We start from the raw sequence: 9186 nt of genomic DNA, 5'->3' as shown, positions 1-9186 counted from the left end.
TTGTCTGACTCTCAGGGTGACAGTATGGCTAACAGTGTGTGGGTATATTCACACTCACACAAGTGCTTTCTATTCTTGCTTGAATTATAGTTTGACTGTGTTTTCCATTGTTCTTTATAATTAGGTGTTCCCACATGAATGAGCTCTAGTTATGGCCAACCTTAGAGTGTGCCGAGACCCAGAAACATATTTTTTGGGGGGGGCCTCATTTATTTAAATGATTTGATTAAATATGTATTACAGAATTCATGGGCCCATGTGAGTTGTAGTGATTTATCAATGAAAATTTAGAATAATGGATGAGAAGAGTTGCTTCTGTATTGACTTACTGTCCAATAAATGCCAGGTAGCTCAGCTGGACAGAGCACTGTCCTGATATGCAAAGATTGTGGGTTCAATCCCTGGTCAGGACACATATAAGAATCAACCAATGACTGCATAAAAAAGTGGAACAATAAATTTATGTTTCCCTCTCTCTATAAACTCAATCAATAAATTAAAAAAATTAGCCCTGGCTGGAGTAGCTCAGTGGATTGAGCATAGGCCTGCGAACCAGAGGATCACGGTTCGATTCCCAGTCAGGGCACAGGCCTGGGTTGCAGGCCAGTTCCCTGCAGGCCAACTCCCAGCAGGGGGCGCATGAAAGGCAACCATACATTGATGTTTCTCTCCCTCTCTCCTTCCCCTCCAAAGATAAATAAATAAAATCTTTTTAAAAAATTAAATTAAATAAATGCACACAAATGTTCTCCACAGTGTGCAGACACCTTCTCTTCCTGCTAAGATTAAGAAACCTTTCTGGATTCTTTATTGTCAAACATGATGCTCCAGGCTAATTTCTTTTTTTACTATATGAAATAAGTAGCGACATTGTTATTATTAATAATGCATGGATGTTTGGAATCTGTTTCTATTCAAACTATATATCCTCTTGCCTCTGCAGGTCCTAATACCATTTATATAATGCTGATTGCATCATTATCCAAGACACTGCATTATCCATCATGCTGCCTGAGATTACCAGCTTTCAGTGAATTTCAGAGAGATTCTTATTGTGCTTCATTGGAGATGACCACAAATGCAACCATTATCCAGAGAATGCAGACAAGTGTGAAAGATCATTCATCTTCTGCTCACCTTAAAGTTACCATTTGGAGAGTATAATGGTACATCTTTCAAACATATTAATCTTTAACACGTTAAACACATCTTTCTCTTTAATTCTTTAAGCCATAGCATTATATTCTGGAAATTCAATCTCTTTCAGTGGCAATTACATCACTGCTGTCCACATACCACCACCAATGGAGAGGAAAGATGAGAACAGATGAGGGGTATATGGGGGGACCAAGAAGAGCAGTTACCTCTATACAAGAAACGCCCACCTGTCCTCTGGTATGGCTGAAGACTAAGTTGGATGAGCATAGTGCCACTGGTTCTCTTGGAAGCAAGAAGACAGCAATCAGAGGACACTTAGTTGTTGTGGAAAAATACCCTCAAAATATTTTGAAATGCATAGTTGTAGCCACTCCTGGAAGATGGTCTGACACCTGGAACTAGGTACCAGAAGGCAGGGGATCACAGGAAGAGAAACATTTTTTCTACCAGTACTTACACTTGTGGATGATCAGACTGGAGGCAGCACCATAGTCAGAATGCGGACCAGTGAGAGCTGATGGACAAGAAACAGCTGATACACAGGCCCATCCTTGTGGCTCAAGCCCAGGTGGTGCTGTTAGCTGTAAGTAGTCTAAATCTCTAAACTCAGCATGTATCCAACATGAGAGAGAAATACTCCACAGCAGCACACCAACCAATACAGGCACCCTAAACTCAGAAACCCTTAAAAAATACCAGCCAGTTAGAGTAATTTGCTCATCAGGCCACTCTCCTGAAACCAAAACCTGGGCACAGGATCTCAAGTGACCTCATGGACTTCAATTCTAGAGCTCCGTGCAGTATCTAGTCCACCCCACCATGAGGTGGAAGGTCACAGTGTAACACAACGTGAGAAACAGGAATAGGATCTAGTCTGGGATGCAGCTTTCCTTCATTGAAAGTCCTCCTTACCAGTCCCAAGCATTTGGAGGCCTAAAACCTTCAAATACGACACCCTAAAGCATGGGCCCCTGTGGTGCAGGGCCTGAGACAGAGTCCCTACATGTCCGTGTCTAAGGGGAGGAGTTGTTCTAGCCAATGGAATATAGGCAAAAGTGAAGAGCAATACTACCAGGTGAAGGACTGGGTAAAAAGGAGGGAGAGATTGAGAGGTACAGATTGGTAGTCACAGAATAGTCATGGGGATGTAAAGTACAGCATGGAAATCTAGTCAATAATAATATTGCAATAACCACACATGGTGTCAGGTCCTAGAAATATACTTTGTAAAGTATATGATTGCCTAACCACCATATTGCACACCTGAACTACCAAATAATATTGAAAGTAAGCTCTGATTGAAAATATAAATTAAAGTTAAAAGAAAAAGACATACAAATATCCCATGTGCTCTCCTTTGTTTTTTTTTTTCTTCTGTTTACTGGATATTTTATTCCGTTACAGCCTTAAAGCCACATGTGGAGTAGATGCATGTGGCAAAGCAGTCTCCCTTCCTTCATGGCTCAGAGGAACAGTTCTGACTATGGGCTGCTTGAAAAATAACTTTCTATTTGATTTGAGTCGGTGTATATTTGGTGGTTTATTTATTCTAGTGGTTGCCTACTCAAGCAAACATAATCTCTCGCTAAACTGTAGACTCAAGGGTTTAGAGTTTAGTTTACTTTGTACCCTGTTTTGTTTCTAGTGTATAGAAAATGTCTGCCATGATAGTGGTCTATTGTAATCTCCAGTGACTGCAGTCAAGCATAATCTTCAATACCAAGATTCACCTGAGAAAATAAATATTCAGTGGAATCCAGTTTTAGGAGCTTAGTGGTAGCAATGGGGCCACAAAAGCAGAACAGAAGGAAGATACAACTTATTGTATAGAGGCAAACCTCATTTTATTGCACTTTGCTTCATTGCACTTTACAGATGTGTGTGTGTGCATGGGTGTTTTAACAGACAGAAGCCAAGGCCTTCCAACAGCAAAAGGATTATGACTTGCTTTATTGTAATGCTCCCTTTATTGCGGTGGCCTGGAACCAAATCCACAATATCTTTGAGGTGTGCCTGTACTTCAATGCTTTGTGCTTATTCCAAAGACATTGATTCAAAAGCTTTGGGCCACAAATGATTTTTAGAACCCAGAACAAAGCTGAGGATTCTATTTAGATGAGCCATTCATGGTCATAGGAACTGTGATGAACTGTCCTTGCAGGTGGAAGACCTCAACAGTTAAACTGGGGAACATGCAGTCAAGAGCTGGTATAGTCAGCTTGTAGATGTTGTGAACCTGAAGGACCTTAGTTCTCCCTATGAAATGCATATATTTCCAGAATGCGTGGATCATACTGGTGGAATCTAAAATTCAATTTATGGGATGGTATAATGGATCACTGTTGTGTACAGGCTGTGTGGATCATAATGCTAGTGAATACGTGATGTTAATGAAGATGAGGATTGGAATAGGCAGGGCAGAGCCAGTAGGATGGTTCTATAGAAGCAGCAGCTGAAACAGTAGCACTGACTCATTACTCAAGCTTAAATTTTATTTTCTAATTCTAATCAATAGATATTATTGATAACTACAGGAACATTTGAAAATGAGGAATAATCATCTAATTGTGGTAGGCCAAGGCAGACTAACTGTATTGAAACCTTAAATTAAAAGAAAAACAATAAAAAAATAAGAAGTAGAAGTACTTAGGTAATCCAGATTTTTGTTCTCATGTGGGTTTCGGTCAAGGTTTTTCAGACTCTGTTATTTCCTCTGCATGACCTATCCCTGTTAATCATCCCTCTGGGTTGAATGGCCAGTATGAACAACAAGGAACCAAGAGTGGGCTACTGTATCTCACTCCTAATCAAGCAACTCCAAAGTGTGTTAAGGTGTAGAACATCAATAATGAGCAGGACATGGGTATAATTACATATTAAGGAAAACAAAATTTGAATAGGTTGGTGATAAGGAAGACTCCATTGTTTCTCCTAATACAATAATTCCACATGTATAATGTGAACATTAATTTAAAGTCTCACTCTGGGTGGTGTAGCTCCGTGGGTTGAGCTCAGGCCTGTGAACAAAAGGGTATCTGGTTCAATTCCCACTCAGGGCACATGCCTGGGTTCCAGGCTAGGTCCCCATTAGGGGACACATGAGAGGCAACCACACATTGATGTTTCTCTCCTTCTCTTTCCCCTTCCCTCTCCACCTCTCTAAAAAAATAAATAAATAAAATCTTTAAAAAAAATTGTGAAGTCTAGAAGAATAGAGTTACCTTTTAGGCGTAGCACACTCAGCGTGGGAGCTTAAACTCTGAAGCCAGGTGCATGGTTTAAATTTCAACTTTACTCTCTTCTAGATGGGCATCTTTAAGCAAACTACTTAATCTGTTTGTATATCAGTTTCCTAATATTTAAACTTGAGGTAGAGACACTACCTACTTTATAGAGACTAAATAAATTAATATTTAGAAGTCTCCTGTCCCAAAGCATGTAGCATATAAATGTTCTATAAACTAAAATAATTGTTTTGAAATTGTCTTTAAGTCTATTAAATGATTCACTTAAATTGTGCATATGTATGTGTGCTTTTCAGACCACTTTTATTTATTACATTGTGGTTTTATTGAGGAGGAGAAAAGCTCTCTTGACAGCTAGGACCTGACCTGGCACTTAAAGCTTCTGGGTCATGGTGTTGTCCAATTCTGCTGGACACAAATGACCTCACAGAACAACATGAGATAAGGCCACTGTGTGACCTTGATAAAATGAGACAAAAAAGAAGACAACTTTGTCCCAGCAACATCCCCCAACACATACCCTCCACCCCCATGTGTAGGGGACCCGTTTTTTCTAGTCTGGCAGATGTGACTCAGCTCTGCATGGAAAACCTACAGATGACAAGTGGTGGGCAGGAGCCAGACCTTCAAACCGAGTTTTCCCGTGGGAATCAGGCCTAGAAAATGCATACAGATCACTATGGCTTGCTCTTGCTAAAACTCCATCACCCTGGTCTAAAACAACAAATGTGTATTGTCTATCTTCAAGGTAATTTCCAAAGCCTGTATGAGTTCTCCCAAGCACAAAGCTAATAAGCTCATCACCATTCCCCTCTGCATGTTATTTTCATTTTCTTGATTGTACCTAAAATATAGACAATAATACTCTATGTGATAGATAATAAATCTTTCTCTGATGTAAGACCCCAGGAAAACAATAAAAGCCTGTCTAGGCAAGGGTCGGGGTGCTCCCCTCTTGAAGGAATGGCCAAGGCATCCATAGGCACTCTCCCCTTGAGAAAGTAGCTGTACTGTTCCCTTTTTCTCCACAAGATTGTTGTCACCTGTGCATTCATTCTTGCTGTCAGCCACAAAAGGAGGACTCTGCTGGACAGGGTCCACCACACCCCATGTAACATGAGGCTATAATGTTTCTTTGCACATTATAATTTAGCCTTACTTTTATTTTCCCTACTTCTAGTTAAGATTAATAAGGTATACCACCATAGAGTTGTCTCTACTTTCTGACATCACCTACTTCAGAGTGAACTTCTGCTTCCTTCAGTCTTTCCTCAAATCATCTAACCAAAGCAAAAATACTGTAATAAGCCCTTCTAAAATCTTCTTACTGAAACCTCCTAGTTCCTTATTCAACTACAATTAGATTCTTCATGGTCTTTGACTGGAGGTCAATGATACATTCTCTATTATGTAGAGGATTTTATTTATATAGAATATCCATGCTTCTAATAGTGATACAATTCAGCATTGACTATTTGGAGGCTTTGAAAAGTATTAAGTCTAGGATCAAATTTTTACAGCTGTCTCAAATATAGTAAAATATATAGACGAAAAAGCTCTGTGGTTGAATCCAATTCTCTAAGCTAGCACAGGTTTTCATGCACTTTTTGCATGCAATATTATTGTTATTCACATTACGTTTCTGTTTCAACTAAGAGAGAAATTATTCATTGCTTTATTTGTTGGGAGCTAGTTTTTCTGAAGTGCTTTTTACCCTTTTGTTTCCTCAGATTTATGAGCCTGGAGAAAAGAAAGCCTTTCTGTCTGTTGCTGAAAAGACTATTGTGCACATGTAAACACAGTCCCACAAATAATTTTTCTAGACTTCCAAGAACATTATTTTTTTCACCCTCAGAAAAGGGTTTTTTTGTTTTTGTCCTTTATCCTAATCTTAGTGGTGATTCTATATTGTCAGTGTTTGTTGTCAACAAAAACAAGAAAAAAGTTATAGTTGAGGGAGCTGTGACAGAGATGAATGGAATAGTGATGAATATGTTTTTGGAATTTATGTTACCATTACAAAAATTTGGGTCAGGCATAAACTCTTAATTTTTAAATACTTCCTGTTTCTCTCACTCTTACTTCAAATGTTATGAAAAATATATTAGAGTTTTAGCAACAACACATTGAAATGGGAGGTGATGATTCTACTAAATCAAAGAGCAACATGTTTTATTTTAATTAAAAATAATAATTCTGAATTTCAAGATGGTGACAGAGTAGGTGAAAACCACACTATACTCACCTCTCCCCAGGACCAACAGGAGCAACAACTAAATTATAGAACACTCATAATGCATAAACAACTAAACACTAGCTGAAGAGAAGTCTTATAACCAAGAACTCACAGAAGCCATCTCAAGACTGGCAGGAAGGGTGGAGACATGAAAATGGCTGGACCTGCTCTCACAAGTGGCAGCTGAAGTTCCAGTGGGGTATTTCAGGTGGTGGTTTTCTCCTTGAGAAGCATGGTGCCTCAACTCCAAGCTGAGCTCCTTAGAGCAGAGCACCAGGGCCAGGAAAAAGTGCCCACATAACATCTGATTGTGAAAAGCAGCAGAGATCTGTCTATCAGGGAGAGACAGGAGTTCATTAAAGATAGAGTTGGCCCTTAAAGGGCCAACACAAAATGTTTGTTCACAGCCACTCACCTTGGGCTTGAATGGAGGGAAAGTGGAGCAGACTAAAGTAGTGTAAGGAGAGTCTGTGGTTTGAAGCTCTGGGGAGCCAGCTGAAGGCACAGCCACCAAGATCCTTGTGCTGAGTTAGTCACCCATACCGTAGTCACGCCATCTTTCTTAAGTGGAGCACTCCCTTTCATATGAGGGAATGCAATAACCTCACCCTCTGGACTCCCTCTTGCCTCACCAAATGGAACTTATGCCCGAGTGAGGAGTTAGCTGCCTTGACCAGGGTGTAGTGGTCTGAGAAGAATTATGGGGTGTCAGTTGACTGAGTTGTGTGGTTTCGGACCAGGGGCCATCTCTCCACTGTCCCGTGAACCTGACTGGTGCTCCTCCCTTACATGAGATCCACTAGAACTGTCTCCCAAGCTTTGACACACCCTTCAGACTCTGCAGGCCCCACCCACCCAACTCCTAGTGGCTCTGCCTGGTCAAGATCAGGACGAAATTCTGAAAAGACTGAGTTTGTGGCTTTAGAGTAGGAGCCACATGCATATCTTTCCCCAAAGCCTGACTGGTGCCACTCAAATAAACTAGACCCACCATCCCAGCTCCCATTAGCCCCACCCTGCTGAGCTTCAATTCATCTTGGCATAATCTGGGACAGACTGACTTCTGTGTCTCTAGGACAAGAGACATTTTCCCTTGCACACCCAACGGGAGCTGAGCCCTTATTTAACATGGCCAAATATTGGTCTGTTTGGGCCTGGTAAATTCTGCTGGCCTCACCCTGACACCTCTCTGAGACCTTGCCCCAGCATAAAGGTATATGAGTACCCAGTGAGTAGGAGCTAGACTTGGTATACATGGGGACTTTTACTAGGTTGCTTCAGACCCAACCTTTGCACCTGTATCAGTATGGTGAACACCACTCACCCCTACCTGGTGACTCACTGAGACGCTACCTCATGCAACTCAACTACTGGCAGAGACTCTTTCAGTGAATCATAACAAGCAGTTGATAGGCAAAGGTAGGCAAAGGTGAATCTTGGGGTGACTTGGGACTTTTGTTGACCTATTCCTGGGCTCGGTGCTGGTTGAATCCCATCTTGCTGTGCAGTTTGGTCCTTCCCGCATGCACCCAGTGCCAAACAGAGAATGCCATAAACTGTGGATGTTTGTAGCTCCAAACAGTTTGCCCAGGGCCAGTTACAGGCACATCCAATATTGTTCTGCACAAGAGTCTTCTCAAGAGGCCAGAACCAAAACATCAAGTGGCCCACTTCTGGCAACATCAAAGGACGATCTAATAAGATTGATGAGGAGCATATTCAAATGGGAGATTGTGGCAAGTACTAAATCTACTGATTTAGTGTGGTTAACACCTGCACAGCAGCTCCTATGTAATGGTCAGGGTTGAGCCTCAGAGTCAGCCAGAGTCAGTCAGAGTCAGACACATGAATGGACCAATAAGAGCCAAGATTCAGTTAAAACAAAAGGGCCAACATAACCCACACAAGGGACATTCCTGAGCACTGAGCTAGGATACTGTAAAACACAGGAATCCTATTACATAAGGCCAAACCATGAAGACTCGGAGTCATAGCAAATCTCTAATACATACAAACAAATACAAAGAGACAGTCAAAATGGGGATACAAAGAAATAGGCCCCAGATATAAGACAGGAGAAATCTCAATAAAAAGAGCTAAGTAAAATGAGGGTAAGCAATTTATCAGATATAAAGTTCAAAGCAATGGCTATAAGCATATGCAACAGCATGAAAGAATACATAGAAACCATAAAAAATGATCAGTCATAATTGAAAACTAGAATATCTGAATTGAAGGAAACACTGAAAAGAATAAGAGTAGGTTGGGCACCAAGTAGGATTGAATCAGTGATTTGATATAAAAGGTAGGAAAAATACACAGTCAGGACAAAGAAAAGAAAAAAGAATTTAAAAAATAGTTTGAGGGACCTTAGGAATAACATGAAGCATAAGAGCATCCTCAACATAGGGGTACCAGAAGGAGAAGAGTGAGCAATGTATCAAAAACCTATACGAATAAATAAAAACTGAAAACTTCCCTAAGCAGGTGAAGAAAAAACACACAAGTCCAGTAAGTGCTAAGAACTCCAAACAAGAAAAACCCAAA

Source organism: Sturnira hondurensis, unplaced genomic scaffold (genome assembly GCF_014824575.4).
Source record: "Sturnira hondurensis isolate 20B ecotype Veracruz unplaced genomic scaffold, ASM1482457v3 Scaffold0010428, whole genome shotgun sequence".
Classification (NCBI taxonomy): Eukaryota; Metazoa; Chordata; class Mammalia; order Chiroptera; family Phyllostomidae; genus Sturnira; species Sturnira hondurensis.
This window is presented reverse-complemented; position numbering follows the sequence as displayed.